At 29.5% G+C, this 21,497-nt stretch overlaps 1 pseudogene; it reads left to right on the top strand.

Annotated features, from left to right (window-relative positions):
- Positions 1-302: 302 nt before the first annotated feature.
- LOC102666295 (uncharacterized) lies at positions 303-9,569 on the top strand (annotated as a pseudogene).
- The last annotated feature ends 11,928 nt before the right edge of the window (positions 9,570-21,497 follow it).

The following is a 21,497-nucleotide window of genomic DNA, read 5'->3' as shown; positions in this document are numbered from 1 at the left end:
GTCCCTGCTATCGACCCAACCCCACCACCACCTGCCCCCACCTCTTTATTAACTCGGTTCGCGATAATCTTCCCTAAACCCACCTCCCTCCCTTCCCCATGCCCCATCACCCACCATATCCATCTTCACCTCAACTTGTCCCCGATAAACGTCTGCCCGTACCGTTAACCACATTCCCAAAAAGTCGAGCTGAAGAAACAGGTGGCGACCATGCTTTCAGCGGGTCTTATTTGCCTGAGCCAGAGCCCCTTCTCCTCACCTGTCCTATTGGTGAAGAAGAGGACGACACCTAGAGATGCTGCATGGATTATCAAGCTCTCAACTTCGTCACTGTTCGCGACAAGTTTCCGATGCCCACCATCGACAAACTTCTCGATGAGCTTGGTTGTGCTTGTTGGTTCTCGAAACTTGACCTTTGCCAGGGATTTCACCAAATCCGCGTGGAAAAGGAAGACATTCCTAAGACGACGTTCCGGACCCACCACGGGCACTATGAATTCTGTGTTATGCCTTTTGGTTTGTGTAATGCACCCTCTACCTTCCGGACAACCATGAACGAGCTCCTTAAGCCTTTCTTCCGCAAGTTTGCTACGGTGTTCTTCGACGATATACTAGGGTATAGCACGTCGTTGCCTGGTCACTTAGACCATTTGGAGCTCATTCTGCAAGCCCTGACCAACGGAGAGTTCTATCTCTGTCATTCTAAATGCCTCTTTGCTCGCCGTCAACTACAATACCTGGGTCATATTGTATCCACAGATGGCGTTGCCCCCGACCTGAAAAAGATTCAGACCATGGTCAACTGGCCTCGTCCATCATCCACCACAAAATTGCGCGAGTTTTTGGGCCTCACTGGGTTCTATAGGAGATTTATCAAAACCTATGCCTCGATAGCGGGTCCATTGAATGCCTTGCTCTGCAAAGACCAATTTCACTGGAATTATGAGGCCCAGAACGCCTTCGAACACTTGAAAACTCTAATGACACAGGTGTCAATTTTAGCCACGCCCGACTTCAATCTTCCATTCATTTTGGAAACCGATGCATCTGGGATCGCCATGGGAGTCGTGTTGCTGCAGCAGCTCCATCCAATTGCTTACTACAATAAGCCACTCTGTCCCAGACTTCAAAAGGCATCAATGTATGTTTGGGAACTACATGCGATTACGGCAGCGATACGAAAATGGTGCCATTACCTCCTGGGACACTAGTTCATTGTCCGCATAGACCACCAAAGCTTGAAGGAATTAATGGCGCAAGTTATTCAGACCCTTGAGCAACAATTATACTTATCCAAGCTCCTCGGCTATGACTATACCATTGAGTATAAGCCTGGGTCCACTAATAAAGTAGCTGATGCTCTGTCACGCATTTCATCACCACTAGGCCAACTCCTCTCTTTATCCATTCTGCATTTTGTTTTCTTGGATCAACTCAAGCAATCCATGCCTGCCATCTTCCCCCACTTATGTTGCTCGATTCCTCTCCACTTGGAGGACACATGGGATTCACAAAAACACGTCATCGCATTCAGGCAAGCTTCACTGGCCTTGCGTCGAGACCTTCGCGAATTCATTGCTAAATGCCGAACTTAATAAACACATTATATTATAAACAAATAGTGTCGCTATATATAACACTAAAATTTCTAATTTATATTTAATGTACATATAAATTTACATAATAAATTTTATGATGACTATTTTTTATCTAATAATTAATTTGTTTACATATATAAATTATAAATTCAAAACATAGGTTTAATAAGTATTTACATATGAAAAAAATATCAAATTTATTTAATTATCAATTGCTATAAAAAATATCTAAATACATCATTCAATTAAATATCATGTTTATTTAATTTTTAATCATTATAATAAACATTTAAATATATCATTCAATTAAATATCAAATTTGTTTAATTATATTTTATATATTGAAAAGCTCATTATATAATTTGTGTTATTATATATAGCGACACTATTTGTTTATAACATAATTTGTCTATAGCTCAATTGGTTTGAGTGTTCTATTAATAATATAGGAGGCACAAGTTTGATTCCTATTTTGACCATTAATTTTAAATTAGATCGTAAATTATATTTTTGAAAAAAAATTCTATGATCCAGGTATGGATTGACAATCCGTGTTGGGCTTACGGATTCAACAATCCGTAAAAAAAAACTCATACGAATCGCTGAGTTAAAAAAAATCATACGAATCGTCGATCCGTGAAAATGTGAAGGACATTTACTTTGGACACCCAGTAGTTTTGTTGGACACCCAACACCCTAGGTGAAAGGGCTAAAATGCCCTTCACCCTATTAATATAAATATGGCTACAATAATTCCTTTGTGTTGTGCTTCGTCCTCCTCGTGGCGGTCTCATAAATTTACATAATAAATTTTGATGATATTTTTTATCTAATAATTAATTTTTTACATATATAAATTATAAATAAAAATCATAGGTTTAATAAGTATTTACATATGTAAAAAAATATCAAATTTATTTAATTATCAATTGCTATAAAAATATCTAAATACATCATTCAATTAAATATCATATTTATTTAATTTTTAATCATTATAATAACATTTAAATATATCATTCAATTAAATATCAAATTTGTTTAATTATATTTTATATATTGAAAAGCTCATTATATAATTTGTGTTATTATATATAGCGACACTATTTGTTTATAACATAATTTGTCTATAGCTCAATTGGTTTGAGTGTTCTATTAATAATATAGGAGGCACAAGTTTGATTCCTATTTTGACCATTAATTTTAAATTAGATCGTAAATTATATTTTTGAAAAAAAAATTCTATGATCCAGGTATGGATTGACAATCCGTGTTGGGCTTACGGATTCAACAATCCGTAAAAAAAAACTCATACGAATCGCTGAGTTAAAAAAAATCATACGAATCGTCGATCCGTGAAAATGTGAAGGACATTTACTTTGGACACCCAGTAGTTTTGTTGGGACACCCAACACCCTAGGTGAAAGGGCTAAAATGCCCTTCACCCTATTAATATAAATATGGCTACAATAATTCCTTTGTGTTGTGCTTCGTCCTCCTCGTGGCGGTCTCCTTCATTGTCCTTTTGCTTCTTCGTGCTGTGCTTTTTTCTCCTCGTGGTGGTCTCCTTCATTCTCCTTCTGCTTCTTCGTGTTGTGCTTCTTCCTCCTCGTTGTGGTTCTTCTTCTTCCTCTTGTGGTTCTTCTTCTTCCTCCACTTCCCGTGATTAGATTGGTGAAACAATTAATTTTTAATTTTGTTATATTATATTTGTCTAACTTAAAAAAAAATAGAAACAAATATTTAAAAGATATTGAATTTGTTACTTATGAGAAATATTGAAATCATAATTAAAAATAATTTAAATTTTTTAGTTGCAATAAATATTTAAACGAAATTTTTTAATAATTAAAATTTGTTATAAAAATATTGAAACATAATTCTTAATTGTACAATAAATTTGTTAGTTATAAAAATTATGAAACCAAAATTTAAAATTTAAAATATGATAAGATTTGTAATCTAAGATAATGGTTGAAATCAAATTTTAAAATATATTTGATTTAGTAGTTATAAAAAATATTGAAACTAAAATTTAAAATTTAAAATATGATAAGATTGTTAGTTTAAGATAATGATTGAAATAAAATTTAAAAATATATTAAATTTGTTAGTTATAAGAAATATGGAAACCAAAATTTAAAACATGATTAGATTGTTAGTTTAAGGTAATGATTGAAATTAAATTTAAAAATATATTTGATTTTTTAGTTATAAAAAATATTGAAACCAAAATTTAAAATTTAAAATATGATAAGATTGCTAGTTTAAGATAATGATTGAAATCAAATTTAAAAATATATTAAATTTGTTAGTTATAAGAAATATGGAAACGAAATTTTAAAATATGATAAGATTGTTAGTTTAAGATAATGATTAAAATTAAATTTAAAAATATATTTGATTTTGTAGTTATAAAAAATATTGAAACCAAAATTTAATATTTAAAATATGATAAGATTGTTAGTTTAAGAAAATGATAGAAATCCAATTTAAAAATATATCGAATTTGGTAGTTATAAAAAAATTGAAACCAAAATTTAAGATTTAAAATTTATTTATTAATCCATATGTTTTAATTTTTTTAAAATTATTCTTTTAAAATTTTTTATTCATTTAATTTATTTACAAAATTTGATAATTAAACAAATTTGATATTTAATTGAATGATGTATTTAGATATTTATTATAATGATTAAAAATTAAATAAATATGATATTTAATTTAATGATGTATTTAGATATTTTTTATAGCAATGGATAACTAAATAAATTTGATATTTTTTTAATCTATAAATACTTATTAAATCTATCATTTTTATTTATAATTTATATATGTAAATAAATTAATTATTATATAAAAAATAATCATTACAAAATTTGTTATGTAAATTTACATAGCAATATAAATTAGAAATTTTAGTGTTATATATAATAATAATATTTGTTTATAACATAGGTTTGAGTGTTCTATTAATCATGCATGTGATTCACAATCATATGTTTTCGATTTCTGTAACCAAATGCACAGAAGAATTTCCTTTTCTTAATATCGGTAGAGTAGAACTATCTATCCCAAAACCTTGGTACGATTGAGTTCCGACCAGGTAACTTCGTGAACGATGCTGATGATATTCCATTTGGGATCATGTCTTGTCTCACCTTTGGATTAATGTCTCTGAGCTTCATTGACCTTGAGATTCTCCAGCAGAGTGGTTCATCCGAAACAAGCTGGTACCACCTTACCTGACATTCTCAATCATTTTTTTTGGTTCACAGCTCTAATTGCCAAAAAAAAAACTTAGAAAGTACCTCCATGGCAGAGGAGTTGCAAAGTAACAAGGTCACAAGCAACTAATGCTGTTTCTGAACAACCCGCAAAATAGCAGCAGCTGAAGTGTCAACCAAAAAACAGTCAAGAAAGAAAAATAAAATAAAAGCACCAAGGTTTACTGTCATAATAATAATAAGTTGAGAATGTTAAGTACCAGCTTGTTTCTTCTCTGTGGATGAACCGCTGAAGAATTTCAAGGTCGATGAGGCCTAGAGACATTAATCCAAGGGTGAGACAAAACATGATCCCAGATGGAATATCACTGCATCTTTCTAGAAGTTGCATGGTCGGGACTCCATCTTACCAAGGTTTTGGTCTGGGATAGATGGTTCTACTCCACTGCTAAAGATATTAAGATAAGGAAATTCTTCTCTAATTCCAAAAAAAATAAAGAACTTAGGAAATACCTCCATGACAGAGGAGTTGCAAAGTAACAAGGTCACAAGCATCTGATGCTGTTTCTAAACAACCGGCAAAATAGCAGCTGAAAAAACAAAAGCACCAGGTACGGTGTTACTAGCTTTGTTTCTTCTTAGTGGATGAACCACTAGGCGGGAGAATCTCAAGGTCAATGAGGCCGGACAAGTACAAGCCCCACAAAATTAGCACCAACATAGAGCCCATATCTTGTGCATATAGCTTGTGGGATAACCTATCCCCAAGTGGCATTGTAAAAATCAGTGCTATGTCCTGCTTAAATCCTTGCTTAAATCCTGCTTAAATCAGTGCTATGTCCTCCAAAAGCAAGAACAAAAGTCAGATAACACTACTGCTACAACAGGATGAAAAATCTTGTCGAGACAAACCAAAACCCAGCAGGAAAGGAAACACAAAAATGAAACCTTAACCTTACGCCCTATATAGTAAAAGGGTGGTGTTGGGACAATTTGGATCAGTTATCTTAGGTTGAACCATTCAGTAGTCATATTAAGCTGTTTTATTTTTTCTGGAGGCATATGCTATATAGTTCTAGTTCATAATAGCGGAGATTTTTATTCAAAACAAATTGTGTTGTAGATCTTTACATTTATGATTCCAGGTTCTGGATGTTTTACTTGGACACAATCATGCACTGTTTAGGCGAGCACAACTGAAAGCTCTTGGTTCAATCCATAGCCAAGAGGTAATCTGTTTGAATCACCACCATTTTGTACAGCTTTCTATTCAAAATGAGCAACCACTGGATTTTCCTGAAAATATGTTATAGTAATAGTTTTTTATTTATTACCATGTTTAAAAACAATTTTGATACATTTTATAAAGGAATGCTTCTAATTTCACCACAACAAATTTTAATGTTTTTTCAAGTATTTTTCTGTCTCCCTTAACTTCATTTTCTTGACCATTTAAGGCTGGTAAAGGGGGTGAACTCACTCATGATGAAGCAACAATTATCAGCGGAGCACTAGATCTCACAGAGAAGGTAGCTACTTCTAATTTTGAGAAAGGCATCTTGATAGTTCCATCTCTTGCTATTTATCTTTAACAAAGTTAAACAGTTGTCATTTCCTTAAAAATTCCCTACATCAGAATATATGAATGTCATGAAATTTTCATGTGATATACCTGGAAAAGTAAAAATATATAGTATCAATGAGACAACCCCATAAATCTATGATGTGTTTGGCTGTGTATGAAGCTGTAAAATAAGACTCTATTATGAGCATTTAAGTTAGGAGGGCATGTTTTTGGCAAAGAAGCAACTGTCATTTGACTTTTCAAATTTGAAATCTACATTTGTATGTATGGTCCTTGCTTCATCATCCATGTCAGTTCCTTAGCTACCTGACATGTTCTGGTGAGCTTAATGAGCTGGGTTCTCTTTATTATTTGACCATAACAATCCCAGTAATAGCAGTCTAAGGATGTGTTATAATTTTCCTTCTCTTTCAGGCCATTCCGCTGTTTCAGTGTCATGATAAACTTAAAATCCAGATATATTTATTGGCTTTGCTCTATAATACAAAACTATTGTACATTGTTATGCAGACGGCACAGGAGGCTATGACACCAATTGAATCTACATTTTCCTTGGATGTTGCTTCCAAATTGGACTGGTGCGTTTGTTTCTATTAGTGTTTCTGTTCAGATCTATGTAGCAGCAGTCTCAGAAGGTCCAGTTATTTCTAACCTAAGTATTGCAGAATGTGGATTACTTGATGTCAGTCTTACCTGACTTAGATTTACCTCACTTTAGCAGTCTCTTACTAAACTGGACTTGAGTATTTGAATTATGTATGTGAATATTTTCTCATTCTTTTTCTTTTTCCATGATTTATATTGAGGAGGCAGAGTATGTCAAAAAGGTTATCCATTTTAGTACAATAGATAGTGAGATTAGCTTTCAATTGAAATTTAGTCACGTCTAGTGAACAATTCTTTGAATAAGGTAATTGACTTTTGTGGATAACATTCCCAAAATAAGGGGAGAAAGGTCACCTAGTTACCCTTCCTTCTTATGCCCTATTTCTGACAATAAGTATACATTTAGAGTTCAGGTAAGATTCTTTTTTCTCCTTTATCACAGGGAAGCAATTGGGAAAATTCTTGCACGAGGTCATAGTCGTGTGTAAACCCCAAAAATATAATTGGCCTCTCACTAGTGAGTATTTATATATAGTGTATCCAAAATTCTTTAAAAAATGTTTTTCTGGTACTAGCTGCTAAAAACATTTTGCCATTCTTAATTTGCTAGGTAAAAAACCTTCTCACTGTAAGAGCTGAAACAGAGACTCCAGTTAGTGTTGTTTCCATCCGGAGAATTCCTAGGTTTGACCAAATGGTGCCCTTGTATTTCGTCTTTCTAACTCATTTATTGAACTAAATTATTGTTAAAAAATTATCCAGGGTTCCAGCAGATATGCCTCTATATGATATCCTCAACGAGTTTCAAAAAGGAAGCAGTCATATGGCAGCTGTAATTAAGGTTATAAGAGAGAGAAGCAACCCTCAGAATGTTGAAGATGGGGAGGAAATCAATGTGGAAGATTGGCATCATCACCCTGGAGGACGTGTTTGAAGAGCTCCTGCAGGTAGCCTCCACTTGCACTAATCACATCTTGTATGTGTCTTTAGTTGCCAAGACTGAGATAGAATGGATTATCTGCAATCAGCTCACTTATGCACTTATATTTATTATCTTCCCGTTTAGCTTATGTCAGTTAGATGGGATTGTTGTGCGTTATTGGTGCATCAAAGAAAATACAATTGTTGCCCTTAGAATGAAGAAAATTTGCTAATAGCTTTCATCCATGCAGGAAGAAATCGTGGACAAGACTGATGTCTATATAGATGTACATAGAAGGTGATCTAAACTTTCTGGTTTATTTTTCTACATCTCTATTGCTATTGCTTTTAAGTGGTTACTGAATAAATGAATTTGGCAGAACACGTGTGGCTGCTGTAGCAGCTGCTACATCTGTGGCACTAGTTCCATCTGGCCGAAAGTTTACAGGTCACAAGCCTGTAGTAAGTCAGAATCAGATTTGTAGTCTCTTCTCTCTCAATTTAAGTTTGGAATAGAAAGATGACCATTATGGATCCACCTCTCTTAAGTTTGGCAGAATTTTGAAAGAATTCATTGTTTAAAAATTAATGTAAAAAAATGGGTTTGTATTTGGAAATGGTATTACAAGAGTTTGAATATTTTTTTGAAGTGTAAATATATGTTCCCTTACAAAAATTTTGCAATTCTCTCAGATGAAATTAGTTTTACTAATGTTGGTAGCTAAAAAATCATCAGAATATAAATTCCTTGCATGCTATAGATCTGTAATCTAGATATTCTTATAGTAAATTTCTGTGAAACTGCCATTTGCCAAATCAATTTTCCTTCTTCTTGTGCCAATATTTAGGAACAAGTTATCATCAAAAGTCATTTAAATTATATTTTAATGAAAGATCTTTCGAAATATACCTGAGACTTTTATGCTAGATGCTTCCATTGAAACGGTTCTGGTAACAGTTATTGCACACTATTATGGTTGCTGATGTGAGATAATGCAAATTTTTAGATATCTTGCATTGAAATAATGTTGCTTTTGCTTTAGGAGGGTGAAAGTTCGACGAAGAATGATTTACATTTAAGAAGAATTTCATCTAAGGATCATTGATGGGCAATCTGACCACTGCATATAGTTGTGTGGCCACTGGTGTACAGCATGGAGATGTTGGTCATGCTTTTTTTGTTTTTGTTTTTGTTTTTGGTAGTCTTTATATGAACATGTAGGTCCAATAGTATTAAGGAAAATAAATTCTTATATTTGACATTTTTGTTTTCTTAGCAATTTTGTTTGAATCAATCACATTTTTAGCCTATCAGATTCATGGCTACGTTGCTTTCTTGCTGAGCTCAAATTGCTACAAATAATTATGTCCTGTACCCCTTAATTGCTACTGTATTGTCAGTTTGTAACTAAGCTTTTGATGTTGGGGCTAGATATAGTATGACAAGGATGATGAATGATGATTATGGTGGCAATAAAAAGAAAACTAGGCCATGAAAAAGTCCTGTTTCTGTCTCTTAACAGACACATACCAGTATCTTGGCTTCGGTTGTCTCTATTTCTTAGAAGGAAATTGCTGTGTCACTTTCTGTTCACGTGAACTGTTCCATATATCATCCAGCCACTTTCTTTGGTACTACAAGCCTTTCCTATCACATCTTTGCAAGTTTTTTTTTTTAACTTCTCTTATATTTATTAAAGCCAGTAGAGGTGGAGATTTGTAGTCTACCAAAAAAATAACAATGTGCATGTTTGGATTGTACTTAAAAATATTGTGCACGTATTCCAATATAAATCTAACGGATAAAAAAACAAAATGAAAGTAAAAACAAGGATCCTAATCCTTTGACAAAATTACTTTTACCTCAAAAGTTCTTTTTTTACTATATTATATAAGTATTGGGTGTTTGGAGTTCTGAGTAATGGTCTAATTGAGAAAATAAAAATGAAAAATGTAAATGATTAATTCACATTTTTCAGATTTTTTTTTAAATTAAGGTGATGATATACACGACATAAAGTTAGGCATGACAATCTAAACTCATGGGTATTCTATCCATCTTAGTCCAATTCACAACCCACATTAATGAAGAAAATTCATTATGTGTCATGTGTGTGTATTTGTTATGGACATAACACATGAGCCACCATTGCAAGCAGCACCAGCAGCAGGGAATGTTATAAAACAGCAGAGCAAGGAAGAATTACTAGCAGACAAGAAGGAGACAAGCACTCACCTAAGGATCAAAATGGCACAGCACACGTAGGGACTGCATAACAAACTTGGACCAGGGATGCTGAGCTGGCACCTTAGCATTGGACAATTAGAATATTTTGTCTGCTGGAAGCATCTTTCTGTTAGGATAATATCCAAATTCGTTAGTGCTAGCATTATCCTTTAGGATTTGCAAAAATAGCTTGAATCAGAGTAGCATTTCATTGCCTATAAATAACACAATCATGCAATGCAAAAGGCAAGCAGAAATATAATCAGTATTCCCTCTCTTTAATCCCCTTTTCTGGAGGTTTCGTAGTCCTCGAATTCTAGAAACCATAGAACAGAAATTCTGCTCATAACAGTATTATATTAGTTAAAGATTAGGTTATAGTAAGTAAATATGTCACACCGTGACAAAAGATAAGGGTAGTCACGAATGGATTGAGAAGGGGAAGGCACAGGCCTCCCTCCCCCTCCTTCACACGATGAAATGATAATAAGGAGGTTTTTTTATTTTTTTTTTCAAGATCACTAAATGGAGATGAAATTTAAATTAGTACCTAGAAAAACATAAGTTATAAGATAACCTATAACTTCTGAATTAAAAATCGTAAATTGTATTATGATTTTTATTTTATTTTTTTCTATGTAAAAGAGTTTATAACTTTAATTTTTTTTAATGCAATTTTAAAGTCGTAAGTATTTTTAATTATTTTTTTAGAAATTATAAATTATTTAAGACTTCAAAGTTACGACTTCAAAAAGTCGTAAATAATTTTTATTTTAATTATTAACTAATTAATGAATGTTTTTTAGTTTTATTTAATATATTTTTTATATTTTTATATATTATTTTATTTAATATATTTTCTATATTTTTTTACTAATGTTAAGTATTATTTTTTTTAGTTATGAAAAAATATAAAAGACTTAAATTTAAATAAAAATATTAAAATATAATATAAATATTTGTTTAATAAAAATATTAAGATATTTTGTTATTAATATTAACAAATAATATTAACTTTTAAATTTATTAATTAATTTTTACCATCTTAAGTAAATTAATAATCTCGTACAGTACTATTAATGTTTAGGGTATTAATAGCGTGAAAATCGTAAATATGATAAAGGCTCCATATAGATACTCTAATTAATCTTATTATAAGAAATTATTAATTTACTTAATGATAACGGTAAGAATTAACTAAAAATTTTAAAATTAATATTATTTAATAAATTATAGGTTAATATTTTTTTAAAATATTAATAACAAAACATCTTAATATTTTTGTTAAATAAATATGTGTAGTACATTTTAATATTTTTATTTAAATTTAAGTCTTTTGTATTATTTTTTCAATGCTAAAACAAATAATTGTCATTAACAATAGTAAAAAAATATAGAAAATATTAAATAAAATAATATAAAAATATAAAAATATTAAATAAAATTAAAAAAAAATACATTAATTAGTTAATATTAAAATAAAAAATTATTTATGACTTTGAAGTGGTAAATAATTTATGACTTCTAAAAAACTAAAAATAATTATGTTTTCAAAGCCGTATTAAAAAAAATTGAATTCGTAAATTTTTTACCTCCATTTTGATAATTTTGAAAATAGAATACCTTGGTCATTTTGACCCCTCACACATCTTATTTTAAAATAAAGAGTTATGTGGAGTACCTTTTCCTGGAATAACTAGCAGTGGCTGAAAATCATAAGTTATAAGTGCTAACTTCATAATAATTGTCTCAAAAATTTTGGCAGGTTTTCGTTAACTATAATTGTATTTATAAATTAGTCGAAAAGCTTTAGTATTTAAAGGAGGAAGAACAGCTACCTGCAGTTAATACTTTATATATAGCATTGGATATAATATTATATTATAAACATATTTTTATATATATCATTGATAGTGGCAAGATTTGATAACTACTAAGTTCTTATATCCAGAGTTTTTAGCAATAATATATTAAAACAAATTAAGATACGTTTACTTTTTTATTGTTTGAAATAAATTTTTTAATTTGTGTATAACCAGTTAATGTATATTTTGTAAGAAAATTATTTATTAAATAATTATTTAAATAATTACAAAATAAGAAAAAATTTAGTGTGCATTTAGTTTCACGTTGTAAAATTAATTCTAAGTTTAAAATTAATTTTAAATATATTTTCATGTGTTGGTTTCATAATGGAGAAAATTTTAAAATTAATTATGGGTCCAGAATTTATTATGCCCTGAACAACTTTAAATAATTTTTACTTTATATCCAAAATTTTACATTCAATTTTACTCCTAATTATTTTATAATAAAAAATTCAAACATAACTTCAAAATCAATTCTAACTAAAATAAATTTTATAAAATCAATTATATTCCAAATCAATTTTATCAAATGTTTATCCATCCCTCAAGGGTAGCAAAATCTTATACAATTATCAGTAAAAATGTTCACACTCAGTTTGAATCCTCTCCTACCAAACTCCTCTTTAATCATCGCATTACAAAATCTCAATAGTTGATGAGTTTAGTTATAGCAACAAAATTTAAGGAAGACAGAGAGAATGTCATTGGCCGAAAATTTTGGTAAAAATATCCTACTACACAGACAAGAAAATACAAGTTCAATAACTCAGTCGTTCCTCTCTGATTTTCTATCCCCAAGAGAAAAATGAAATCATAGAATAATATCAGCCAAAACATTTTTATGCTCTTTGGACCATTATTTTAATAAAAATATTACATTGCGAAGTCTGACAATTTTCACAAATTCGGAGAATGTTTGTTTCAAGCTCTAAAGTTGTATGGTCATAAATGTTGAGAATATAATAATTAGAAATCTATTCTATTTTTTTTTCTCTTAAAGTGTTTGGTTAAAATTTAATATTTTTGTGAATAATTTTTAAAATTTAAATTATAAGAATAAAACTGAGACTAAAAAGTTAGAACATATACTTGGTTAACCATTCAAAAAGTATTTTTGGATATTGAATGTACTTTTCGAAAGTAAATTTAGTTTCCCCTTCAAAAGAAAATAAATTTAATTTCGTGATATGTTTACTTAATTATTCTTAAAAATATATTTACACATTAAATTTTTTTCTTGAAACTCAGTTTTGTAAAACAAAATTTGGGTTATTCTTTAGTGTGACGTTGCTTTTTGATTAAAATTAAAGCTTCACTCAAATAAGTCACGCTTATCTTTAATAAATATAAACTTTTAATATACGAGTTACTAAGATTAAATCTCAATTTTAACTAAAGAATAACATGACAAACACTTAAAGATCTTACACTTAAATTTTGTCCAACAATAATTACTCATATATACGAATCATACCATACTACTATATCGCTACTTACTTATGCTTGATAATATATCAGAACAGTTCATCATTAATTATTATCATATTTTTGAAGGGGGAAAAAAAGAGATATGAAAAGACCATTGAATGAAAGGAAGACTATTGGAGGAGGGGTAAGAATAAGTCCACATCCGAAGTGTGGGATTGGTTGCTCCAGTGCTAGGATTGTGACCAAACATCATGTTGTCTTTTTATAGACGAAAAATCGGGGGTTATTATTATATAATAAAATACTCAACTTCCTTACAATGTGCAAGATTTTGTTCTAAATTTTAACGGTACTCACGTCACCACGAATCTCATAAAAATCAGAGGCTAAAAATCTCGAGTGCAAAGTTCAACAGCAAAACCATTCACTTCAATTATCTATTATTACTCTTTTGGTTATGGATTGTCAACAGTAGATTCCAAGGCTAAAGTGAATTGAGATTTTCCTTGCAAGTTAAAAATTAATATGATTATCCATCTCACAAGTTAATTCATTAATTCTCATGAATTTATTAGTCTATTTTTAATATGTGAATTGATTCGTATGTATCTTCTTAGTAAAGTTGATTAGTTAACGAATTAGTAAGTTAAGGAAATTAAATAATAAAATAAATTATTTTGAATTATTTTCTATCTGTTTAGTGTTCAAAATATCTCTATTTAATATATTGTTCCTAAATTGAAAAATTTTCATCTTTAATAACATAAAGTTCTTGTTCTCTAATAATATTAGACCATCAATAGAAATACTCTATCACTACTATAACATCGATAATTTATTATTTAATAGTGATACATTACTAGACTTAATTATTTAAATATGGTAAAATTTATTATTTATTATTTTACTTTATTATATTATTGAAATGCTTGATTAATATGTTATTTATAAATATTTTATTATTATGTTTATATAAAATGAATTCTTACAACACGATTTAAGTTTATTAAACTCCTAGGAATTTATATAAAGTGTCAGTAACCGTGAGAGTCTAATAACCTTCGGCCTATGGAATCCACATTTTCTAGGTGGATGTAATAAGTCGCTAGCTGCAGATCAATTCTTCCATATAGTTTACATAGAATAGAAGTCAATTATATTTATATGCAGTGAAATAAAAAGGGATATCTACCCGTTAAATTGTAGGGCCAGTACTCTAAGGTACTAATTGAAGTATCAATAAATAAAGATTAATGTTTTAAAATTTGTAGCGAAATTGTATTGAAAATTATGATGTGAAGGTACTGCGTAGATATTATTATTATTTTTATCTAGCGAAATAATATTGAAAAATATTTTCGATTTGTTAATGAATATTTTGAAGACATCTAGCTATGAGTATTCTTCTAAATTTTAATGTGATAAAATTATGTTTTAATTTCTCCTAATGAACATAACTTTAAACATTTGAAAATTATTTAAATATTTATAAAGAGAAAGAGATACATACAAAATATTGTTGTTCAAACAAAAGCTTTATTGATCGACACTTAAAGTTTGATTGTTTTGCTTTCAAACAAAATTCTCCCAACAAGAAAAAATATTATTGATATTTGCTGTCCAGGGAATCTTACAACTCGTATGATAGGCAATCTCAACCGTTTATCATAACTCTAAAATTGCATTATGCTGAAAGATTAATTAATACATTACCTTTATACATAATGGAAAAGAATTTTTAAGAATTTGTATTTATCTATATAAATATATAAAAGCTAAAGCTTTAATTATAGAGTTGCCAGCTTCTTCCTCTCTTATTTTCTCATCTCTTATCATTCTAATTAACTCTTCTCTACAATACATTATAGCATATTGATGTTATTAGTAGATAAATGACTTTCTTAAATATGCTAATAGATGTTGGATTATCTAGTCGTGCATATGAAGTCTTCATGTGATAATTTGAAATTCTTCTCAAATGATAATTATAAAAGAGTAGTTTATGAGTTCAAAGTCATTTTTCATAAGAAGATATGATATCAAAACCTATTTTCAAGAAATGTCATGCCAAAGTCATCATGAATGATGAAAGATAAGATCAACTTATCCAATACGGAAACCTAAAAGTACTCAATATCTAATATTTAAGAAAATAGTAAATTACATCAAAATAAAATATAAGAATATGGAATCATCAAAACATAATATGATCAAAGCAAGCAAAAGCTATGCGAGGCAACAACACCTACACTCCAATTGTAGAAGGAAGCTTGCAACAATGAGACTTCAACTCCATCCCTTTTTCTTAGATGGAGACAAGATGTTTCTTCCTCCCAACCTTCTCATCACATCCACCTTTATAGATCATATATCATTCTATTCGTTCGGAAGCCATTAGTGGGGGACAAGAATGGATCTAAGGAGAAGATGTTGTCAACAACTGTGAATCAAATGCTTAAAAGAAAGAGTGTTTGTGGGAATCATGGCTAAGCTTGTGTTTTGCCTCAGGCAATGATGTTCCAAAAACAATACACTAGGACTACCAGATAAAAATAATAACATTTGTAGTTTGTCTCACATAATGAGGTTTAAGTTTTTATTTATTTGACCAAGTTTTATTTATTTTCAATTTTTTAAAAGACATAATCATCATCTCTATTACTTATATAATGAGCAGTTGACTATTGACTCATATTTACACCATTAAAAAATATGGAGACCAAATTCGAGAAGTGGTAATAATAAGAGAACTAAAATTGCCAAAAAGAAATTAATGGACAAAATTCATAAAATTGAGAAATAGGAGAACCCAAAAATAAAATTAAGCCACGATATTATATATCTCGTCATCGTCAATGACGGAAAGCAGTACAAAAATTTGAAGTTCACGACGAACAAAAAAATCCAAAACAAAATTCAACGACTCAATCCTTACTCTTGTTTCAATTTATTGTGAAATAAAAAATCTTCTCTTCTTTTTTCTTTTTTTTTGCTGAATATGAAATAAAAAAATCTAGAGTACTCATGTAACAAAATAATAATGCTAGATAAATTTTAATTAACTAAATATTATTTTATAAAATTATGATAAAATCTTAACATAGTGAGAGAGAGAAAAAAAAAGAAGAGAAACATATCGAACAGGTTTCTAATAATAACGTAATAATTTATGTGCAATGCTTATCCATTCTACATCACTCCAAATGAAATGAGAGATATGGTTTGTAACCCATTGACCCAATTTGTCCGTTGCTCACAATAGGAGCTAGATGGTTGCACTTTCTAAGCATTAATTGATTCAGTTAGATACTTGTATATAAATGAAGCCAAGGCCAACTTTCTAATTATTTCCAGAAACATTAATAGATCATAATGTTATACTACCCAGAAATTGAACCCTCTGATTTTGGTACAGTGGCATTAATTTATCATAAAACCAAAAAGCAAAGACTGAAGAAGTTCATTTACAAAAGGTGTGTCATGTAAAAAACTAGAATCAATGAAAGGGCCTGAAGCCAAGCTTACAATCACTTCAGCTTAACATCATTGACTTCTTTACTGTCTCTCTCTCTATATATATATACTAATTTACACATTAATCAGGAGGTACCCTGCTTCATCTAGTTTCTTTACATACAAAACACAAATCATGATCAAGTAATCATAAAAAATTGGAACCCCAAACTTAAACTTGCAGTGGCACCAAGCAGCGATAATTTGTAATCAATTAATTACTCTTGCCAGACATACTTAGAGGGAGAACTTTGTCGTTCATAATTATTGTTTGTCTGACTTGAGCAGATTACTTTACTTCCGGTGAAGCATACATGTGATATGTACAAAAAAAAAAAAAAATTACTCGTGCCAGCACAAGAGTAAGACAGTGCATCTCCAAATGATGTAAAGCCTGGTCCTCTGTTGGCGAATGTACTTGGAACACCTTCCCCATGGTCGAACCTTAGAACTCCTAAGTGATGAGAACACACCACTACTAGTTGACATATTTCGTACTTTGAATGAAAACTCAATTGGGTAGGTGGGAGAAGAAGTTGTTAATTGAAGAGTTGAAGTTGAAGGTGATGAGCTTGTGGTCTCAAGGGAGAGAATAAAAGCAAGGTGGGTATATATAGAGGGAACGTTGGAGATATGAGTGAAGGGAATTTGTGGTGGATTAGCAAAATGTGGCCCGTGGGTGCAGAGAAATAGGACATGTCCCACTGTCCACATAAGATATCTAAGTGACACCTATGAGCTTGTCTCCTTATCGCCAAACCCAGTTGAGAAGGACTTCTCATCCACTTCTACTAAGTAAGGGTCTTCCTTGTCCCCCTCCAATGAATAATCGCTATCCCTATACTTTTGTGGGATATTGCTTCTGCACCTATTCAACTACTATAGTACTCTTACTACCATACTGTTTCTATCTTTATCTTCAAGCTTCTTCTTATCAAGATATAGTTAGCAGGGTATGAGGAATCAACACATATGTATCCGCTCGTCCGAGAGTATAATCAAGGGACTCAATTGTGTTAAATTTGTTGAGAGGGTCTTGATTAGTTTAATACCTGACTTAGTTTTAAGAAATTTGTTGTTCTTCTGTCACATTATATATCCAACGTGTGATGAGGATAGATATGGATTAAGGATGTATAACTAGTGATAAAAATAAAATATAAAAAAAAAATAGGAGAATCCGGATTTAAATTCTCTAACCAGCAAAAACTAATCATACTAATAATAATAATTAATATTTATCAATAAAAAATATTATATGTAGTACGAGAGAAATAAACACTCAAACTTAAAAAAAAAAAAGTAAGAATAAAGTAACAAAAAAGTGTGTAAGATAAGAAAATATAGATATGTCTCAAACTTCTTTTTTTAAGATGATATGGCTGAAATTTAGTGTTAAGAACTTTCACTTTCTCATTTTACATATTTTTTTCTAAGCCAAATCCATAAAACAAATCCTTTGGTTCTTTAATTTTTAAAGCCAACTATTTATTACTTCTTATTATTACATATCGATAAATAAGTCTTTTAATTTTTTCTACGAGACTTTAGTCTTTTAATTGAAATTCATTAAAACTCAAACTATGTTTAACACTGCAAGGCTGAGATGACATTGGCGAGTGACAATACAAACGTGCATGAGTGATTACTTGTAAAAATAAAAATATTTTAACACGCAAGTCAATGATCATAAGAAATGAATAAAATAAAGTATTAAATATATTGGAAGACATGTAATGTCTTCTATAACAATAAGTATTTAGAAAAGTAGCTATTTCATTGTAACAAGGATAAATAATTACTTACCTGAAAGTATAATTCATTAAATGCGTTGTTAAAAAATAAAAATATAAAATTTAGTTTTTAAAAGTGTAAAAAGTGTAATAGATATATTTGACCCTTAATTTTCGTCCGTCACTATTAATAGGAAAATCTATCTGATAAATTTGTCACTGAAATGATTACCCTCATGGTCATGCTAATTAAATTGGACGAAAATATCAATAAGATACATTTTTTGACATAAAAGTCGGTAATTTTTTGTTGGACAAAAATGTCTATTTTTTTTTATTGGAAGAATATGTTAGTAATTTTTTGGAACCTAAATGTCAGTAAATTTCATTAAACCAAAATGTCAATAAGTTATCATTATTTGACGGAAATGTGAATAATTTTTTATTGAACCTAAGTATCAGTATATTTTTATTGGACTAATTTATTAGACTTGAAATTTCATTTCATTTAAGGATAAATTTTTGTCATTTTTTTATCGTTATAAACATAATATTACAATAATCATTTAACAAAAATATATTGACAAATATAATTTAAAACAAATATAATAACAACAATAATATTGATTATCAACCATAATTTGTGTGTCACAATAGAAATTATCCAAATTATATTATTATAATTTTTTTCAAATTATAATAATTAGTTACTATAAATAAAAGATAAATATATCACATATTTTATTTTTTCAAATCTTGACTATTTTACGAACGAAAGTTAACGACCAAATATATTTGTTACACTTTTTACACTTTCGATGACTAAATTTTATATTTTTATCTTTCAGTGACACATTTGTGAGCGAATTATACATTCAGGAACAAAATTAACTATTTATCGTATTCATATTTTCAAAGAGTGAGAAGACGAAAAGTTAAGAAAATATTATATGAAAAATATGTCATTATGTTGGCAATTGGAGATATAACGAACGGACATTAATGATCGAATACATTTATCGTTTTTTACACTTTTAAAAATTAAATTTTATATTTTTATCTTTTTGAAATATATTTCTTAACGAATTATTAAGAAATAAAAGTGATCATTTACCCTTACAACAAAGATGACCTGCCTGATAATCATGCGAAGACATGATGAGATGGAAGTCAGCTATCAACCTATATATTTGTGAATGTCGGTGTTTCGTCTTACAAGATCGGTCAATATACTAGGTGAAAGGTAGAGGTCTAAAGGCGAAGTATGATCTACAGAAAAACTTAAAATTGTTTATTTTAATTAGTAGTTTTAGTTGCAAATATATATATATAAGAACCAAATTCTTGCCGAAAAAACGTTCTTTCACGTCACCAACTCAACTTGCTCGAATATTAACGGTAATATTGTATAAGAACTTATTCAACTATAAAAATCTCATAAGCAACTCTAATTGAAAGATACCCAAATATAATTTCCACTTTAGATAGCTAAACATCCTAATTATCTACAAATTATATATGAAAACAATCTTACATCTTATATATTCTTTTTTTTTTTTAATTTGGCAATAGCAAGAGTAATTAATTTATATACAATAACAAGGCCTAAGGGCATTCAGCAAAAAAAAAAACATGAAAAAAAGGGTTTAAGGGGATCAGAAATAGTTAGGGAGTTTAAAAAATAATATCTTCTAATTTTTATATTTGGTTGGCACTTCTTGTGCTTCTTTTTTTTAATAATATTGATATAGTAGCCTTAAAAAATAATATCTTCTAATTTTTATATTTCAATTTTTCCTTACCTCCCAATAAAATATTGAAGTAGCTAGCTTGTAAAAAAATCCTCTAAAACACAAGCCTATTATTGGGTCACAACTCGATCCTGTTAATTAAAATTTTAGATTCCAGTAGATACTTCACTCAATGTCAGAGTGATTAAAAACTAAAACTAAAACATATTTAGAGTATAGACTATATATAGACATTAGCAAGCATGCTCTCTCTCACACACCCTCAATGATTGTACCAGGTGAGAACATGATGGTTGAGAACAATTAATTTTAATTATATAGTTGTACGAATATACAATTAACTTTGATTTTATTTGAGTTGTATGATTAACCTTAACTATTCTCTTTTCTTACATTACTAAAGTAACCTTACTAGCTTGTTTTTTTGAAAAAGTTTGTCGATAAGCTAAATTTGAGAATTTTTGACAAATCGAATTGTTAACATACTCTTTGTAAAAAGTAAAATACCAACGGAAATATATTATCAAACTTATGTGCGTGCACCTGTGTGAGGGAGAGAAGAAAAATAATTAGTTTATAACAATAAAAAAACTTACTACTTTCATATATTATTCATTAACTTTATATAAATACGAACTTCATTAATTAATCCGACTGGTAAAAGACAACTATTTATTTTGATCAAACTTTGTGAAAAATAAATAATAAAAGTAAAATTAAATTATACTTTATATATATATATATATATATATATATATATATATATATATATATATTAAGTTAATCTTGATGTGATAAGATATGATAGATGATTGCAAGAATATCATATCAGTTACAAATATATTTCTATATAAATCCTAACGTTTTGATCTAGCTAAAAGGACATATTGCACTATGCTTTTGAATTAGATTTTCTTTCTCTAAGCCTAGCTACTGAAACAATATTAAAAATAATTTTCGCATTTTTGCTTAAAAGTTAAAATTACATTACATAACCACCTCAAAAAACAAAAGTTGACACGACAGCTGTTGCCTGTTGGCAT

The sequence above is a fragment of the Glycine max genome, chromosome 3 (genome assembly GCF_000004515.6).
Source record: "Glycine max cultivar Williams 82 chromosome 3, Glycine_max_v4.0, whole genome shotgun sequence".
In the NCBI taxonomy this organism is placed as follows: domain Eukaryota; kingdom Viridiplantae; phylum Streptophyta; class Magnoliopsida; order Fabales; family Fabaceae; genus Glycine; species Glycine max.
This window is presented reverse-complemented; position numbering and strand designations above follow the sequence as displayed.